Here is a 19015-nt window from a genome sequence, read left to right on the forward strand (position 1 = left end):
TAACTAAATGCTGTTCTCGCACTCGGGGATGACTCCAAATGAGAAAATATTATTTAGCTGCTGAATATTATTTAGCTGATGAAAACAAGTTGAACCCATGCGCAATCTTTGTACTCATGCGGTCACGCGCTCCCGTGTTGCAAGTCACGTTGAGCTCGACTGTACCCAAAGGAGCCCGGTGTCAGCCTTTACACGCATCCGCAGGGTAAGAAGCTGCGTGAAGCTTGGATTGTGAAACAGAAATGGTATACAGCCACGGGCTACAACACTCGTGTGCAGCCAGCGCTTCCGCGAGGAAGATTTCTGCTTCGGAACGTTGTTCGACGAGTACCAGAAAGCGCTCACTAAGACGCAAGCCCGTGCACGTTCGTCGGCTAATGACGCCTTTTTCCCGCAAGCTGCCCCACACGTTGCTTACCTCCACATCGACGCCAAAATTAGGTTCATTCACTCCCAAATTCAAGTTGCCCATCCCAACCTTATTTGTTTTCTACGGGGCCTTATGTATTCTTGTAAGAAAGGTGCCACGCCTTTTGCGCTTTAGCCACGATTTTGCCACCAAAATTGCTGGAGAACTCACCAAAGAATGTTGCTCATTCAAACTTTCGATAACTTTATCTACACTTTGCTTTTACCCCAATTTGTTGCTACTTGCTGCAATAACTTCTCTGTTTTTCACGGCGATTCCTAACACTGCGATTCCTGACTCACACGTCCTCGTTTTCATTGTGAACAAGGCTCCCGTCAGGGAAGTCGAAACGTCTTTTTTCGTTTTCTTTTTCGTGGTCGGTGTTCCTCATTTAATTTTTATGAAATAGTTAATGTAAATAGGGGTGAGTCGCTCCCGATGGCCCTCTCGACTGCACTGCAGGAGGACGTGTTCAAACTTCGAAGGGACGGCTTCCGGCCCACGCCCGTATACCCCCGGATCCCCATTACATCGAAAAATGTTTTGAGCCGAGACAACTCAGAAAATGACAACCTATGTCTATATTTTGGCTACGGAGCACTGTAATATACATGCTGGAGTGTGTCGGCAGCGTTACGCTAGCATCGTTTAATCGAGACCCCCGTGGAAGCTTAAGTAAGGTGCCGCACTCACCATAACCTTCACTACGCGGGTGCAATTCCCGACCACGGCGGCCTCTCATCTCGATGGGGGCAAAATGCCAGAGCACCCGTGTACTTAGATATAGGCGCACGTTAAAGAACAGTAGATGGTAATAATTTCCGGAGCCCTCCACTACGACGTCCCTCATAATCATATCGTGGTTTTTCCCTTTAAAGCGATAATTGGGACCTGTCGCTGCGCAGGTAACGGAAGATGTAAGCCCTGCTTTCCAATCAAGAACCCAATTCACAAATCTTGATTGTGAATTCGGCGATTGTGAAATCTTGACAGTGATTTTCGCCATTGACCACCTTTGCGCTCAATGGCACCTTTGCTAATTGTATATCCAGCTTCAAGACTGGTTCAAATTTCTGGGTAAAAAAAAAAAAAAACATAGTCCGCTTGGCGCCAGAAAACACGTGATATTTGCCTCACGCAGCTGGGAAGGCAGTAGGTGATTCCGTGATAAGAGTACGTCCATTGTTTAAATGATAAATATTCCATGATCATTACACGTTCAGGCAACGTCGTGTGAGACAGGGCTAGCGGCGAATACGCGATGAAGTGCGACGCTGTTATCATCATGCTTGTATGACGCCTGAAGGGCAGTAAAGAAAGCTGCCTTTCGAGGCTGACAAGGTAGACGGGTTTGTGACATCTGAAGATGGGAAGTAGGCAAATTTAAAAACAAAATGAAAGCAAAGTTCGACATCGAGGCAGTTATTATCGGCCTGAGGTCAGTATAGTACAGTTTCATATACTACCGACATGCAAGAACGAGTAGCATTAAAGTTGTTCCCGTAATTCCAGTCAAATACCCCAGAAGGCCCCGTCAAATGGCGGCCGTCGTCGCTGTAACGTAAGATCGGACTATTTCATTTTTTTTCTGTTTCGAATTCCCCATTTCGCCCTCCGCAACCTAATTAAAACCGAAAAAAATCTCCCATTTCAAAATCGCATTAACAGGGCGGTTATGCACGATTGCGTGGAACGCAACAGAATAAATTATTTTCTATCCCGCATCTTGTCGCTATTAGTACTCCACTAAGGTGAAAAATGTTTGGCCCGTGCCAATATCGTCTGTTCGTCACGAAACCGTCAATACTCATGACGTTAAAGTGACGCCAATGCGCTGAACATTAATAGGCCGAACTAAAGTATGATAATAATTGTCGGCGTTTTACCTCCCAAAACCACGATATAATTATAAGGGACGTTGTAGTGGAGGGCTCCGGAAATTATTACCATCTACTGTTCTTTAACGTGCGCCTAGATCTAAGTACATGGGTGCTCTGGCATTTTGCCCCCATCGAGATGAGAGGCCGCCGTGGTCGGGAATTGCACCCACGTAGTGAAGCTTATGGTGAGTGCAGCACCTTACTTAAGCTTCCACGGGAGTCTCGATTAAACGATGCTAGCGTAACGCTGCCGACACACTCCAGCATGTGTATTACAGCGCTCCGTAGCCAAAATATAGACATAGATTGTCATTTTCTGAGTTGTCTCGGCTCAAAACATTTTTCGATGTAATGGGGATCCGGGGGTATACGGGCGCGGGCCGGAAGCCGTCACTTTGATGTTTGAACACGTCCTCCTGCAGTGCAGTCGAGAGGGCCATCGGGAGCGACTCACCCCTATTTACATTAACTATTTCATAAAAATTAAATGAGCAACACCGACCACGAAAAAGAAAACGAAAAAAGACGTTTCGACTTCCCTGACGGGAGCCTTGTTCATAATGAAAACGAGGACGTTTGAGTTAGGAATTGCAGTGTTAGGAATCGTCGTGAAAAACAGAGAAGTTATTGCAGCAAGTACCTACAAAGTGGGGTAAAAGCAAAGTGTAGATAAAGTTATCGAAAGTTTGAATGCGCAACATTCTTTGGTGAGTTCTCCAGCAATTTTGGTGGCAAAATCGTGGATAAAGCGCAAAAGGTGTGGCACCTTTCTTACAAGAATACATAAGGCCCCGTAGAAAACAAATAAGGTTGGGATGGGCAACTTGAATTTGGGAGTGAATGAACCTAATTTTGGCGTCGATGTGGAGGTAAGCAACGTGTGGGGCAGCTTGCGGGAAAAAGGCGTCATTAGCCGACGAACCTGCACGGGCTTGCGTCTTAGTGAGCGCTTTCTGGTACTCGTCGAACAACGTTCCGAAGCAGAAATCTTCCTCGCGGAAGCGCTGGCTGCACACGAGTGTTGTAGCCCGTGGCTGTATACCATTTCTGTTTCACAATCCAAGCTTCACGCAGCTTCTTACCCTGCGGATGCGTGTAAAGGCTGACACCGGGCTCCTTTGGGTACAGTCGAGCTCAACGTGACTTGCAACACGGGAGCGCGTGACCGCATGAGTACAAAGATTGCGCATGGGTTCAACTTGTTTTCATTTCAGCAGCTAAATGATATTTTCTCATTTGGAGTCATCCCCGAGTGCGAGAACAGCATTTAGTTATGGAGAGAAGGGCTAGTCGAAGCCATGAGCAGTCTGTGAACTCGTGAGGCCACGCGCTCCCGTGTTGCAAATCATATTAAGCGCGACTGTACGTCCTGCACTGCGGCACCAAGTGTTGGCATACCATATAAGACGCCTTCAAACACAGCGACTGCATATTGCAGTGATTTCAAATGTTGTCAAGCGCACAGCCGAAGCGGATAATCCCCCCGCTTTACAGAGCAGGTAGCATTCTAAAATTTCGTTTTCAGCGCGCGTCGGTGCTTCCGAAGCAGACGACGCTAGAGTGTACCCTTGTAGTACACTCGACGATGGCTTGACGGGATCAGCGACAGCGTTCGATTACATACAGGAAACAAAAAGATTACCATGCTAGTGTATATTGGCTTATTTTTATTATTAATTACAACCCGTTGTTACATTCGTCAAACATCACATCTGATACTCTGACTGCTTGCTCTATGGAATTTTCAAGTATTAGCTATGTTTTTTTTTTCTCTTATAGTCTGAAGTTACAGCGTTTGTCTTTAGCTTCTTAAGTATTTAACTCAAAGATCCTACCGCCCGCTTCTTGGCCCATCCCCCTTTGTGGGTGAGCGCCATCAGCAAGAGGTGATCATATTCATCATCATCATCATCATCATCATCATATTTACGTCACGCGAAGACAGTACTGCTCGGTTGGGTTTCGGTGCCGGTGTTGCGCCTTTTTGCCTATTTGAAAATATTTTCCAATTTGCTGTGTATTTCCACTATCGGGCCCGTGACAGTAGCGTCTCAGGAACATATAGAAGCACCATTACTTTGGTCCCACAGTGCGAGGGATCTGCCGCAATTTTTTTTCCACCGATCACGAGCGCGCGTGTGCAAAGCCAAGACGACGATCAAGAAGGAACGCCAGCGCGTGCATGGAAGGCTTTGTCTGCCGAATGCAACGCCGTGACGACGTCCAACAGGAAGTCATTTTTGTTCAAGTCCAGGACGACCTGAACATTCCTCAAGGGGTCATGAAGCGAGAGAATGCCAATGCCCGTCCCCGTCGTGCACAGCGGCCTCCAGGTCGACAATCCCTTCATCACTGGGACTTCAGGCGAGAATTCATTCTGACGCATTTTACTGCGAGTGCCGGACGACTGCAGAAGAACAACCCCTGCTGTTTCCCCCGCAAACGACGCCAACTGCAAGGGGCTCGACAGCATGGTGAACACCGAGGGGAGCTGCAGCCGCTGCTGGCAGCGCTACGAGCAGGACGACGCCGGCCGAGTGGCTGCACCAACGTCGCGCCTAGCGTCTACAGCAAAGTACACCTGCACGAGCACAGTGGCGACAGCGACCGGGGCGTCGTGAGCGAGCACAGTCAGAGGAAGACGACGACGTTTGGGCCAGGTGACTTCCCAGACAGCTGTATCGGCGTCCTCAACGTGGTGAGCCGGGCATGCCTTCCTACCGTGGCTTCCTCAAGCGCACAAGGCCCCTGACGAGAAGAGGCCCAACAGTCTGCAGGACGAAGATACCGCTGTCACGCCTCTGCGCCAGTTCGCTCAAGGACAGGCGCCTCGGCAGGCACAGGGAATTGGTTGGGTGGGAAAACAGGGGTCCTTGGGGTGTTGGTGCTGCCGACTGGCAGCACCAACGCAACTAGCGTCTGACTTTAACGTTTAGGATTATCTATTTGTTATTGTATTACTTAATTTTTCTGCACTTATTCAATAGTATCTGTATACAAGCGAAATATAACGCCACATTGCGTCGAAATAGTGTGTTTTATTCATGCCCCCGTGGTGGGTCGCATCCATAGGCGTATCTACCTCGGGCAAGGGCAAGGGAAGCCGCTAGCCCCCCCCCCCCCTCCCCTCCCGCTGTCGACAGTGGCTGCACACTGGGAAACGAACTGTGGCGAAGTTTTCCTTCAACACAGCAATCACGTCAATATATAAAGAAATTTGTCCTATGCTTCTGCTGTTAAAATGGTCTTTCGCGTCTCACGACCAGGCACTGTATAGGCTATCTGCGATGCAGCCCACCTATGCGACGCTTTCGCGCCTTGCGCTCCAGCATTCTAAATGAGGCTACTGCCATAGGTCAGCAAACATGCTCATGAATCGACTCACTCAGACTCACTCGGACTTCGATCTGGCCGCGAGTCTGAGTGAGTCCGGGTAAGTAATCTTTTGGTGAGCTTGAGGCCGAGTGAGTCCGGTTGAAGAAAATTATAGTGAGTCTGAGTCCGAGTGAGTCAATTGAGGAAAATATTGATGAGAGTGAGTCCGAGTAAGCTCTTAGCGCAAGATATATTTCTTGAGTGAGTCCGAGTGAGCTCCACCTTTCGGTGCCGAATTATGGTCCTATCTACTCATCCCCAGCATGACTGTCAGCCTTATATTGGCTTACGTTTATACTCAAGTCTATTTCACACATATCTCGGCACATTAGCATTTATGGGCCACCTCAATATTGATCAGAGGCGTGAGTAGTGGAAGGGGTGCCATGACCTCTCCTCGCAAACTCTTTCATGGGAAGTTTTTGATAAAAATATCTCGTGTGATTCGAGTATTTCGTAAAGTCAAAGTTTTTTTTTTTTTATTCTGTTCTTTCCACGGCGCTCCGCATTATCTGCAAAAAAACAGAGACACTCGAAAACATATTTCTGGGTTTCAGAGACGCGTTCTTTCTTCAGAACCATCTGCAGGTGGCCTTGAAGACTTGCCCCTCACAGTGGATGGCATAAACGGACGGCCTAATATCGTAAACGTAAGGGGTGAGCCCTACGTTATGTTCATGGCATCAGTACTTCACCGTTTTTGGATGACGCGGATGACCGTGCGCGATGAAGATTTGAATACGGCTATAGGATATTTCATCTCGAGCGTGGGATACCTTATTAAAATGTACAAGGCGTAAAGTGACAAGTCTGAATGGTACCTCCGTTAGGAGAATTTAGTTGGGATTAAGCGTGTAAATACGCCGTGCTGAAAACCACGAGACAGCCCATTTGTGTATGTCAAAAAAAAAACCAGGCCTGCGCTGAAACCGCAGCACAGTCACAGCGAAAGCTGGAAGAGCGGCGTTTCTAGAGCCTGTTAAGCTCTCCTGGGGCTACAATACAAGTACATTAGAAAGGTACCCACTGCGCCATAAATCACAGTTTTTTTTTGAAGTTGGGAAGTACCTACTAAGCCATTATTCGTCATTCTGCGGAGATGCGAGGCACCAGCTACACGTCTGTAAGGCATTATGTGCACTTTGTTGACGCGACGACTGGTGACGATGAAGAATTATGGCTCAGCCCTTTGTAATGGGTTGGAAGCTTTAAACGGCCCACCAGTTATGTAATTTGTGTTGGGTGACGCCCGGTCGCTGTTTCCCTGTCCCGTCCTACTGTATACCATACGTTGACGTGAGAGAGACGGGGGGGGGGGGGGGGCGAAGAACTTTACTGAGACCCCGAGGAAATGGATCATGCGCTTGTGGGCTGCCTTGGCAACAAATACAAGTGCACTTGCGTGGAACCCACTACGCTATAAATCACTGTAATTTTACTGTGACCCCGAGGAAGTGGATAATGCGCTTATGGGCTTCCTTGGCAACCCATACAAGTGCACTTCCGAGGAACCCGCTACGCTATAAATCATTGTAATTTTTGAGAAGTAGGGCAGCAGGCACTGTGCCATTTTTCGTCATTCTAGGGAGAGCGTTGGTACCTGCTAAACGCATGTAAGGCATTATGCACACTTTGTTGATGCTGTGCCTGATGACGATGAAAGAATTATGGCAGAGCCCTTTATAATGGGTTTGAAGCATTCAACAACCTACTCGTTGCGCAATTCGCATTGTGTGACGCCTTGTTACAGAATTCGCGTTGTGCGACGCTTGGTGCTTATTTTACTCTTCTACCACGCTATATTGCATATGCTAATGTGGTTCCTTCCCGACATGAAGCCTGTATAGGGCCTTTTTGCAAAGCAGTTTCAAGCACCCTGACAGGAGACCATCACGCGTGCTTTTTCGCGAAATCATTTGTCAATATGTTGATGTACTCAAACAACAAGACTTTGTCCCTGACTGGCTTTCCACGGTTGAGCCCCTGGCTTACCTAAAGGAATTTTAGGCATGTAACTAATCATAGGTGTGCACTGCATTGACATTGCTTCAGTTGTGTCTGTTGTTGTCTTTTCTGCTGTTATTCCTGTGCCGTGTTATGAAACCGGTGATAAAGAAAAAAGAAACCGGCATGGCTAAGAGGTTGAATACTGGGCTCCCACGCAGAGGGACCAGGTTCGAACCTCGTTCCATCCTGGAATTTTTTTTATTTCGTTTTTTTTTCTTAGTTCGAGCGATACTGGTTACGGACACCGGCGGCAGCGGCGGCGGCGGTGGCGGACAACTACGGCGCCAAAAACGGCCGGTGAAATATCTCATAACAGCTTTCGCTGTAATAACTGGAAGGCTGACGTGCCTTCCCGTCGAGTCAGAGAAGTGGCGGCATAGGTGGAACCGCCCGACTGTCGCTTCCTTCTCAGAGGGATGCTTAACCGCCCTCCGTGCTTGCTGAAAAAAGCATATACAATATGAAAGCAGACGCTGCTATGAACAGATCAGCAAAATCTTGCAGTCGCGCGCGTTAAGGAGAGTTCACAAGTGCAGCACGAAGTTGCCACTCTATCAAGCATTCTCTCTTCATACACAGTTAAAGTGGAAAGTTGGGTGTCACACATCAGATTGCTACTATTGACCGATAATGACATACACCATAAGTGGAGTTGGAATCAGATGCGCTCCTCGCCACAGGGTGCCGCCACGTGCCGGGCGCCACGATCTATAGTGTGGAAAAATGAAACAGTAGCAACTCTAGCGCGAACCGAAATCACACCGGGAGGGAGCGCTCGCGTTTCATGACGCGCGCGTGACGTAGCTTCTTTCCCTTGTCATAAACCCTCCTCCCCCTTCCTATGTAGCTTCACGCGCTCTCACCCTCTGCCCCCTTCTAGCTTCTCCTCTCTCTTTTCTCCCCCCCCCCCCCCAAGTGACGCGGTTGTGGTGTGCTCGCCCTGAGAGTCAGTTACTGTGTCACTTCCCCACTCTTCTATTTTTCCACACAAAAATCTCTCTCGGTAGGAAAGAAGAAAAAGCGCTTAAAGCGTGCGACAGATTCCTGCAACTCCGCTCGTTCTTGACGGATTCGAAACACTTTTGCGGCGATCTATTTGTGAGGCAATAACTTCCGATACTGAGGGAAATCGATGATTACTTGGAAATGTATTTCAGGACCCCTTTAAATTACTTGCGCACCGTCTCCGGTAAATACATGTCCGATATTCCTATTCGCTTTGTTGGCTGATGCATCCGCATGTCACTACTATCAGAGTCATTGGAGTGAACCTCTTACCTCCGGGCGGAACGTTTTTTAGAGTAGGCTTCACTCGATGACTCGCGGCAGCGGGGATGTCGAAGAAACATTGGCTGCCCCAGAATTTTACGTTTTGTCAGCAAGTAGTGTGGTCGATGGTATCGCGGGCACGCGTAATATTCGGTAAGAGTGGACCCCAGCCCAGCAGCGAACAGTGATCTATGACATCGGTAGGGTCGTCGTCTACATCATTCTATGTCGTCGTCTATAGTATATGTTGTTGTGGCTTTTTTTTTTTCACGTATTTCCTATTTATGTCGTTGTAGCCCGCCAGGGTGGTCTAGTGGTTATGGCGCTCGACTTCTGACCCGAAGGTCGCGGGAGCAAATCCAGGCCGCGGCGGCCGCATTTTCGATGGAGGTGAAAATGCTTGAGGCCCGTGTACTTAGACTTAGGTGCACGTTATAGAACTCCATCCAAGAAAATCAGAGGTGACAAATGGGAACGACGAGAAGAAAGCCACGTTCGTCTCGTAAGCGACGTTTCCGGATCTAGCGCATCCTCGTGCGCATAGAAAATGGGAGATGCATGCATGTTTAGCACCAACGCCGACGAAGGTCACGGAGTAGTTTATTCTTCGTTGTTCCGCCACTCTATTCAAGGCACCTGATGAGTGATTGAATGCAAAGTGGCAAGACGACGCGAGGTCGTCGAACGAAGTGGTCATTGTCAAATCATAGCAACAGGACTCGACATTGCGATTGTGCGATTGGTGGGCTTTAGAAATCCAAACAAAGGAAACCAAGTGTGTGCCTACTTTTTGAAATTGTCGATGGAAAGCGATCCTCATACTCTTCGAGGTCGTGCACACCTTACTGTATTCTATTAAAAATGTCCCATTCTTGGTGTAAGCATTTCTTGTGGTTTTGGACTACGAAACTTTACATGGCGCACTTTAAAACCAGCAAATTAATATTCGTTGTTAGGTTTGCTTTTATGTACGACTTATAGCCATTACGGAAAAATTCTTGCACAGGGAGTGCCGAAGGAGCCGACGTTTCGATAAGCGACCTTGCCTACTTCAAGATATCAACTGCCTTACCTTAGCAAATGTATGTGTATGCTTCGTACCCTCTCTCCCAACCGCAAAACTCGAGGAGGAGAGCGCATTTCCCGAAGCATTTCTCGTAGTACCAGAGGTCGTTAATCAGAATAATAGAATCTTTAAAGACATGTTAGTGCATGCAAAAGTAAACTCTACTGCCCACATGACTGCTTGTTCTCATCCCAGATATAAGGCTTGCAAACACCTTCAAACTGACGTTATAGTTAAAAGCACCGGAAGTGATTACGTCCATCGTATAAGATCTAGTTTTTCCAGCACTAATTCAAACGTTATCTACATGCTCGAGTGTTCACGTTGTCACAAAAATTATACATTGGTCAAATAGGACAGCATCTTTAATATTAGGTTAAACGGGCATCGCCCGGACACATCGTAGGGATGATCGATTCATCTTTTTAATCGATTAACCATTAATCGTTCACTAATTTGGCAATTAATTGATTAATCGATTTTGATGAAAGTTTTTAATTCGATTAATCTACATTTTCGAAGGGCGCATTCAAAAAAAGCTTAAACACGGTTCATAGTTCCTGTAGTACCCTACTTATTTGTTTGCTAGGTGGAACAACGATTAAAAACACAGAAACGTAAAGGTCTGAGAAGTGATGTCATTTGTTTTGGTTGGTTTATGAAGTTTAACGTCCCAAGCGACTTATGCTATGAGACACCGCAGTGGAAGGCTCCGAATTACTTCGACCACCTGCGGCTTTTAAAATGCTCTCATACCGCATAGTACACGGGTCTCTTGCATTTAGCCTCTATCGTAATGCGATCGCCGCGGCCGAAGTCAAACTCGCGCATTTCAGATCAGCAGCCGAACACCGCAACCGCAAGCCCATTTATTGCTTTGTTTAATACTAAATATAGTAGGCGCTAATGGCTAATGAAAGGATACACAAATTGTGGTATAAAACTAAGCAAGACAGAAACCCAGGGAATGATGGACCTGTTAGGTAACAATGGTCGAACAGGGAGTGTTCCTGGAATGTTGTGGAACAAGCAATGCCGCTACAAAATGGCGCTTATTGAGTTGCATATGTTCAACTTTAGCGCAATTAAGAAACGTCGCAAGACGACAGAACAACGCAAGGACAAAACACTGTGGCGTGTTCGTGTCCTTCGTCATCCTACTTTTTGTTGTCTATTACGGTAAGCCTCAATCTACGCAATACCAACTAGCCCACCAGTTGGTTTAACGCGACGATGTTTAACCTCCCGTGTCGCAGAAAGCGCCGTCTGGGCCTTGGTTATAAAAAAAATCACGACGGATGGAAAAAATAAACATCACGAGTTCGAGCCGGACTCAACCCCTCCATTCCGCGTCGAAGTAAGGTGTTTTACCACAGAGCCACGCTAGTGCTTCACATTGTTTCGGGAAAAAATCCTATGTAGGGTCAAGTAGCTCGAGGAGTAGCGTTAACTGATGTAATATTGCTTGACAGAAGCGTAGAATCACTCTACGCGCCACACCATGCCAGGTACATAGCGAGTGGGTGGTTCAAAGGCCCACCCATTACATAGTGCTCAGGCATAATTAATCAGCGTCACGACATCAACAAAGTGTGCAGCTGCGTTGGTGCGCGTATTGGTCTACAGGCGCGTAGTGGGTACTTCGCTACTTCGGAAAATCGTGAACTATGGCGTAGTGGGCACCTCGCAACTGCACTTGCAGTAGGCATTCTGGAAGAGTTTAAAGGTACGCTGCCAACACTTTTTCAACATGATCAGAAAACGCTGCCCATCGGTAGTCGAGGCTCCTGAGAACCCGCGAGCCAAACATTATAGCGCAACACGTAGCCTGGAATTTACAATTAATTCTCAAAGTCAGCTAGAAATCGTTCCCTCTTCTCTCGGCAAATGATGCCATAACCCAAATGACCACGTCATATACCAAAGGCACGGCCATTGGCTGATTAGAGCGTCGTGAGCGGCATAGTCACCGCTACCGCCGCGAGAGGCCGCCACGTGGCCGTGCGCGCGCTCGCGATCACATTGAACGTAAGCAGGACTGTCACCTTTCAGGTATTAGACCAGCCCAGCCGGTTTTTTAGATAGCGGGCCGGTTGCCGGTCCGCACCTAAGACCGGCCGCCATTGGCCGTTCTTTTTTTTCGTAATATCGCAGTTATTTATTTTCTGGGGCGTTTTATAAGCGTCAGTTCAACAACTACGACGGTAAATATTGTCACGGGGTTGTGACGTTGACGAAGGAAGCAGTCGGCGTGTCCCATATGAAACTCTTTATTTGGCTGAACTTGTGGCTGGGCAACGGAAAGTCAAACTGCAAGCAATATACACTGTGCACCGATAGCGGCTAACAGAGCTATGGTGGCTAGAGGGGGAGGTGTGAGCAACGGCGCACCGGAGACGAAGCATTTTTTCATGACGATGCGACGGCGCGGGAGGCATCTCGGTGCCGACAGCAGCGCCGCCACATGGGGGCGTCCTCGGGTGCGTCTGTCGGCTCCGAGATTTCATCCGCGCGCTAGCTTAGGTTCTCGGAGGTGTTTGGTACGGACGCGAGGCGAGTTTTCCGTCCACGACTTCTTACGGCGCACACTAACCATATAACCAACAAAATTTCGAGATTACGCAAACATATCAATGAAGCAGGCACAACAAGAGCTTTGGTAATTGCTTCGTACTGTTGAAGCTTTGCGTGGAGTGTAACGATTGGAAAACACTGCACCTCGGCTTATGCAGTGGGTGGTCGTTTGCGGGGGCTATTGCCCCCCTATTCGCTGGCAACTTCTTGGAAAGGTACGCAGCGACGTTGGGGAACAAAGCTGGAACCGCGTCTGGTGTTAGGGAAGGGCGACCACGGGGAATTTCCACTGTTTCACCGTTGATCACATGTGTGTAGCTGCGAAATATAAACCTCTCGTCGAAGTGAAGTCCACAGACAACGCTGTTCTTGTCCAGTGGCTTATCAGCTCTTGTAATGGAACGTTCCCAACCCTGGCGGTCGACGTTCATCATAGGCGGGATAACTGCGATGAGAGAAACCTTAATATCTATCTTTTTTTCCTGTCCGAGACGTATCCCGTAGTGGATCCAGGGGCGAAACAATGTCTCTGCTGTCTCTGCAGTTTTGCCATCACGTAGCGTCAACACATGAAAACAACAAACTCGCAGGTGAGCCGTCGGCGCAATGTAGCGGACGCTTTTCGCCTTTCTTGCGAGGCTCGGTCGATCGCATAAAGTAACCAAGGCACGCGTCCTCTGGTCCGGTGACGGCGACGGATAATCTATCGACGGGACGACACAACTTCACGACAGAAAATGTTGTGCGCTGACGAGATCGGCAGCAACACCGGCGTTCGCCGCACAATTGTCTTTTTCGCTCGCGCGAAAACGCGACATGCGTTTGTCGCTCGCGAACAATGCGGCATACGTTTATCGGCCTCGAAAAACGTTACATGCCTTTCTCGCTCGCAAAAACCGCGACATACGTACGTTTCTCGGTCGCGAAAAACGCAACATGCGTTTCTCACTTTAGTAGACAGCGTGCCATAGACGCGTTCGCTGACAAAGGAATTCAGGTTTCCCGCGAAGCGCCGGTGGCTACGCAACGCCTTGGCCATCAGGCACCAATACGTACAACAAAAGCCGAGCAGGCGAAGCAACAGGTGACATAACACGCACTTTGCCGGAGAGAATCCACGAGACCACTTCGCCAGACCTCGCTCTAGGAATCTCGGAGACGACGAGCGCGCCACCTGTCGGCGTCATGAAAGCGTGCCGCACCGGCTTGCACGGCGCAGCCCGGCCGATGCTGGCACCTCCCCCTCTAGCCACCATAACAGAGCGTCGGCCGTCGATAATCTGACAAGCGGTAAAGCGTGTCGGCTTTTATACGTGTGCCATCGAAGATTCCAGCGTCATCGCTGGTGGCTGCGTAATCTCTCCAAGAAACTAGACTACTCGCGTCCTGCGCGCAATCTTAATGGAATGATCTAAAACAATCGTGAAACTTCTGAAACATCGCGGCGCGGTCTGCGCGGAGCGCTGCAAACAGTCTTTGCGGGTAAAGCCCGAATACATCGAAATAACACGCGTGGCAATACTTATAGCCAATCATCAAAACTCTTACGCCCCTTTTTACGATCCCTTCAAGTATATCAATCACTGGAGCAGAGCATATTATTGCGCGTGCATGTATATATAAATATTCTGTATTTTTGTGGTATATGCACTCTATACATTTTAACGTTCGTTTATGCAATGTCTCTGGCCTGCTGGATACAGACGCAAAGAACAGCTTTTTTATGGGTGAAGTATGTGCGGTTCCTTTTCAGTGCAGCACATTCACAGTAATAACTAAAACCTCATTTACTTTTAGTACAAACGCCATTTCAATCACGGGTATTTTTGATGCCAGCCGTTAGACTAGTTGGTTAGCTCAGTGTTGTGTTTTTGTGCACATGCACATTAATCTGTTTCGCTCAAGGAAGGTAATGTTGCATTAAACGGCACTGAATGCCAAAGAATTAACATAGCGCCTCCGGAGGGCCGGTTTTTTTTTTTTTGTTTTTTTTTCGGGTGAAAGGCGGCAACCTTAAAAGTAAGCCGCGCGTTCCAAGAAAAAAACAAGAAAAAATGCTCACGTTCATGACGCGCGCGTGACGTAACTTCTTTCCCCCGTGCCACCCCTCCCTGCTTAGCTTCCAGCGCTTTCGTCGGGACGAGAGCAGAGAGAAAGCAATTACGCGTACAGCGTGCGACAAACCTCTCTAACTCCGCTCGTACTCGACGGATTCTAAAACCTTCTGCGGCGGTTCATTCGTGAGGTAATAAACTCCTTAGAGTAATTCGATGGGTACTTAAAGAAGTGTTGCAGAGACCCTTTAAAACGGCCAATGTTACGCGCACGGACGATCCTTTCTTCGTGGCACGTTTCAGACGTCTACGGAGAAGCGAAGCATATCAAGCGAATGAGAAAGGAATGCGAATGGGGCCCGATTACGCTATCGTGTTCCAGTCTTGAAGGCGAAGCTTGAGCGTCCTCATAGCTTTTTTTTTAATTGCTTAGTGAGGCACGGCAGGACGAAACAAGAAATAAAAAACGACAGCTGTGATGGTAACCTGCAATAACAATATGCAAAAATAATCCTATATATAAAGCAAGAAAGAAGAGTTCGATTTCATTTTTTGAGCCACGTGCCCTTTCCTTAAGAGCAAAGGAGCATCAAATGCTGATGTGTTTGATTCGGCACGGCCGCGCTTGAAAAGTGTCACTGTATGTTTGGGTGACAACAAATAACCCTAGCTCTTACAACTAGCCGTCTTGCCGTTTCATAAGTATGGTCCTTGCCAAGAGGCGCCCAACTAAAAATGAACATGGCAGCAAACCAAACAGCAACTTGAGGGACCGCACAATAGGCAAGTGAGATATCCACTCGGACACTGCAGATGCTCCTACGACCGACAACTTCGTTGACATGTTGACAGCGTGCACATAGGTGGGGAGGGGGAATGGAAGGCATCAATTGTTTTATTCAAGTTGCATATTATTGCGATAGCAATTATATGGACAGTCTCGGCTGGATTTTGCCGTCGCCGCCGTCATGCACCGTATATGTATAAGTATTTATATATATATATATAAAAGCCCCAAAGAAAAATGATTCAGAAAAATGCTTCCGAAGCGCGGAATCGAACCAGGGACCTCTTCCTCCGCAGCGAGTGGCGCTAGCCACTACGCCACGAAACGCAGATCCTCCACGTAGCTAACGGCGAGCGTTATATACACAACATTTACCGCTGGACGGACTCAGAGATGGCTGCGCTTATAAGCGTTGTTTCATTACCAGCGAGATGGCGTTAGGAGCGCGACAGGCGCATTTAAAAGTCGTCGGCGAGCTCGCTCGCTTCTTCTTATACTTGCGCAGGGAGAACCTTGCCCTTCCGCTGTCTGCTAGCGCGGTTTTCTTGTGCTGAGGGGAAGAGGGATCTTTCACGCTTTCACCGTGATGTCCGCGCTCATGTTACGGAGCGTACGAAAGCCACTCGAGCTCAAGGGACGCCGCTAAACGAACAAACAGAAGATGGGCGCGAACTATCAAGTGTCACAGCTCGACACTTGAAGCACGCTAGTTTCTTTCGCTGCTTCGGCCGCTTTGCAACAGGAGCGCTGTTCAAACTGAGAGTATACATTGGCGAGCCTCACTTCGTATAGCATTAATTTCTTGCTATCGCATTCATTGCTTCGGCCTTGCGGCGAAACTGTGACTTTTTTTTAACTACTTGCAAGCAGCACAAAGACGTACATATATTTCACTTAAATTATCACAAAGCGCCCATAATCTGCTCTGCGTCTAACCATATAGTCTGTCTTCGCTATAATCCTCAGATGCATTGGAAATTGGAATTTACGCTTGCCTCACATGAAGCATTAGAAGCACCAATTTGATTTTTTATTGAGTAGCAATAGCAAGATAAAAATAGCATGATCTAATAATTGAGCAAGCACGAAACACCCCATGCCGGTCGCTTTTCGCGAAATTATTTTACAATGTTTGCAATTGTGCTAAGTATCAGCTTATTGGTATGCCGAACCGCAATTCCTGTGTGTATAACATTAACACTAGAGTAACCAACGGCTCAGTACAGTATAACCCATGGATAATGAAACGCGAGATTCTGCGCACTGCCTATGTCGCCATGCAAAATAAATTCTAAAATTTGCAAAATCTCCAGTGGGCTGGTGTTGACGCGACATTACACGAATTAGATGTAGTCCGCCTGATATTGCGAACACATCTCCGATGGCAGTCGCTGCTCTTGCTTAGCATTCTAGCAGAATTTCAGAATTTTCGCGTCACTCTTGTCACTGAGCGTGAATAGATTAGTCTAAAAGATTTAATTGATTAAGCCGATTAACTGAAAGGTCAACATCGATGGCGATTAATGGTTTTGCGCTACACTTTTATTCGATTATTCGATTAATCCTTCATCGATTTTACCGTACCTAACACACCAATGAAATTGCCGAAAGCACTGCCGCAGCATTTTAACGTGACAGGTCACTATTTAGACGACCTCAAACTTTCTTTACTTCAGTCAAACTACCGGTCCCCGAGACAGCAAATACAGTCCTGTCTTACTCACATGTTTGATACATTCCAGCGAATAGATGTAAATGTTTCAAACGTAGCTCGTGAATAAATCTGGTGTGATAGGTACACAAAAGGTAGCTGTGAGAATTGGGCCTTTTATCCAGAGAATTTTTACCGCGCTCATCACCATCAGATTATCATTTCTGGCTGGCGCTCACTCGTGACACTCACGCCTGAGCCGCATTTCGTGCATTCTCCTCCCTTTCAACGTAAGAAATACAACACAAGGCGTGTGCCCCGCTCCCGTTGCTGGATGGGAACCATACATTCTCACTTTTATTTTACATTCGTCCTATTTTCAGCCTGTGCCCCGCCACAGTGGTCTAGTGGTTATGGCGCTCAACTGCTGACCCGAAGGTCGCGGGATCGAATCCCGGCCGCGGCGGCTGCATTTTCGATGGAGGGGAAAATGTTTGAGGGCCGTTTTGGCTAGTTGGCTCGTTGGTCTAGGGGTATGATTCTCGCTTAGGGTGCGAGAGAGGTCCCGGGTTCAAATCCCGCACGAGCCCTTCAACATTTCTTTTTTCTCTGTCGGGCCGGAAGCGGACCATTCATTTTTATTTAGCATTCATCCTACTTTCGGCCTGCCTAGATAGCAGGAATGACTAAACGTGCCGCTTTCGCTGAGATACGTTGGGCTCGTTGGTCTAGGGTATGATTCTCGCTTAGGGTGCGAGAGGTCCCGGGTTCAAATCCCGGACGAGCCTTCAAACGTTTTTTTTTTTCTCTACGGGCCGGAAGCGGACCATTCATTTTATTTTGTATTCATCCCACTTCGGCCTGCCAAGATAGCAGGAATGACTAAACGTGCCGCTTCAGTGAGATGCGTTGGCTCGTTGGTCTAGGGGTGATGATTCTCGCTTAGGGTGCGAGAGGTCCCGGGTTCAAATCCCGGACGAGCCCTTCCACATTCTTTTTTCTCTGGTCGGGCCGGAGCGATCCATCCATTTTCATTTTTATTTTGTATTCATCCTACTAACGGCCTGCCAAGATGCAGGAATGACTAAACGTGCCGCTTTCACGAGATACGTTGGCTCGTTGGTCTAGGCCACTTCCGGCTGCCGAAGGGTGCGGACGTGTGTATCATGTGCTCCCAAGGGGCGGTTATCAGCGACTGTGAACAGTCGCGGTAACAGGAACGATGAGGCAGATAGCGACGGCTACGAAGTTATTTTGCCTACGCTGCCATCAGGTCGTAGTGTTTTAATATTTAATTTTGCATGCGGATGTGCAGGCCAGGCCCTACCGAGTAGAACATTTCCGGGATACGCTGGCACGTCTGGCGCTGCTCCCCGAGGTGATAGCCTTGGGGACGTACCAGATGAGTCATGTCTGGGCGGTGACATTTAAGAGTACGGAAGGGATGAAGAAAGCATTGGCCTGCGGTCAAATGAAAGTGAAAGGCCAGCGATATTTGGTCATCGACCCAGGAAATCAAGATGTACGTCTGAAGCTTCACTGGCTCTTGTTCAATGTGCCAGATGAAGACGTGCGCGTAGCGCTGGCCCCGTATGGGAAGGTGACAGATATCTCGAAGGAGAAGTGGAGGGTTCAAGGAATTCAGGACAAAGGGTCGACGACACGCTTGGTGCGTCTGAAACTGCACAGTGGCACCAAGGTCGAAGACCTTCCGCACCAGCTACGCGTCGCCGGAGAGATGGCTCTTCTGGTCGCTCCGGGAAGACCACCACTGTGTCAGCGCTGTCACAGCAAGGGCCACATCCGGCGAGAGTGTCGCGTTCCACGTTGCAGTCATTGCCGTCGCTTCGGCCATGAAGAAAGTGAGTGCGTGATGACCTACGCAAGTGTCACTGGGCCGACTGGAGAAGACACCACAAAACTCGTCATGGACGAAGCTGATG

General features: G+C 48.2%; 3 non-coding genes across 3 annotated transcripts; all 3 read left to right on the forward strand.

Moving 5' to 3' along the window:
* Positions 1–17588: 17588 nt before the first annotated feature.
* Positions 17589–17662, forward strand: Trnap-agg (transfer RNA proline (anticodon AGG)). Its single transcript has one exon. It is a non-coding gene; the product is annotated as a tRNA-Pro (tRNA).
* Positions 17663–17789: 127 nt separating this feature from the next.
* Positions 17790–17860, forward strand: Trnap-agg (transfer RNA proline (anticodon AGG)). The gene has a single exon. It is a non-coding gene; the product is annotated as a tRNA-Pro (tRNA).
* Positions 17861–17983: 123 nt separating this feature from the next.
* Positions 17984–18056, forward strand: Trnap-agg (transfer RNA proline (anticodon AGG)). The gene has a single exon. It is a non-coding gene; the product is annotated as a tRNA-Pro (tRNA).
* The last annotated feature ends 959 nt before the right edge of the window (positions 18057–19015 follow it).

The sequence above is a fragment of the Rhipicephalus sanguineus genome, chromosome 1 (genome assembly GCF_013339695.2).
Source record: "Rhipicephalus sanguineus isolate Rsan-2018 chromosome 1, BIME_Rsan_1.4, whole genome shotgun sequence".
Lineage (NCBI taxonomy): Eukaryota > Metazoa > Arthropoda > Arachnida > Ixodida > Ixodidae > Rhipicephalus > Rhipicephalus sanguineus.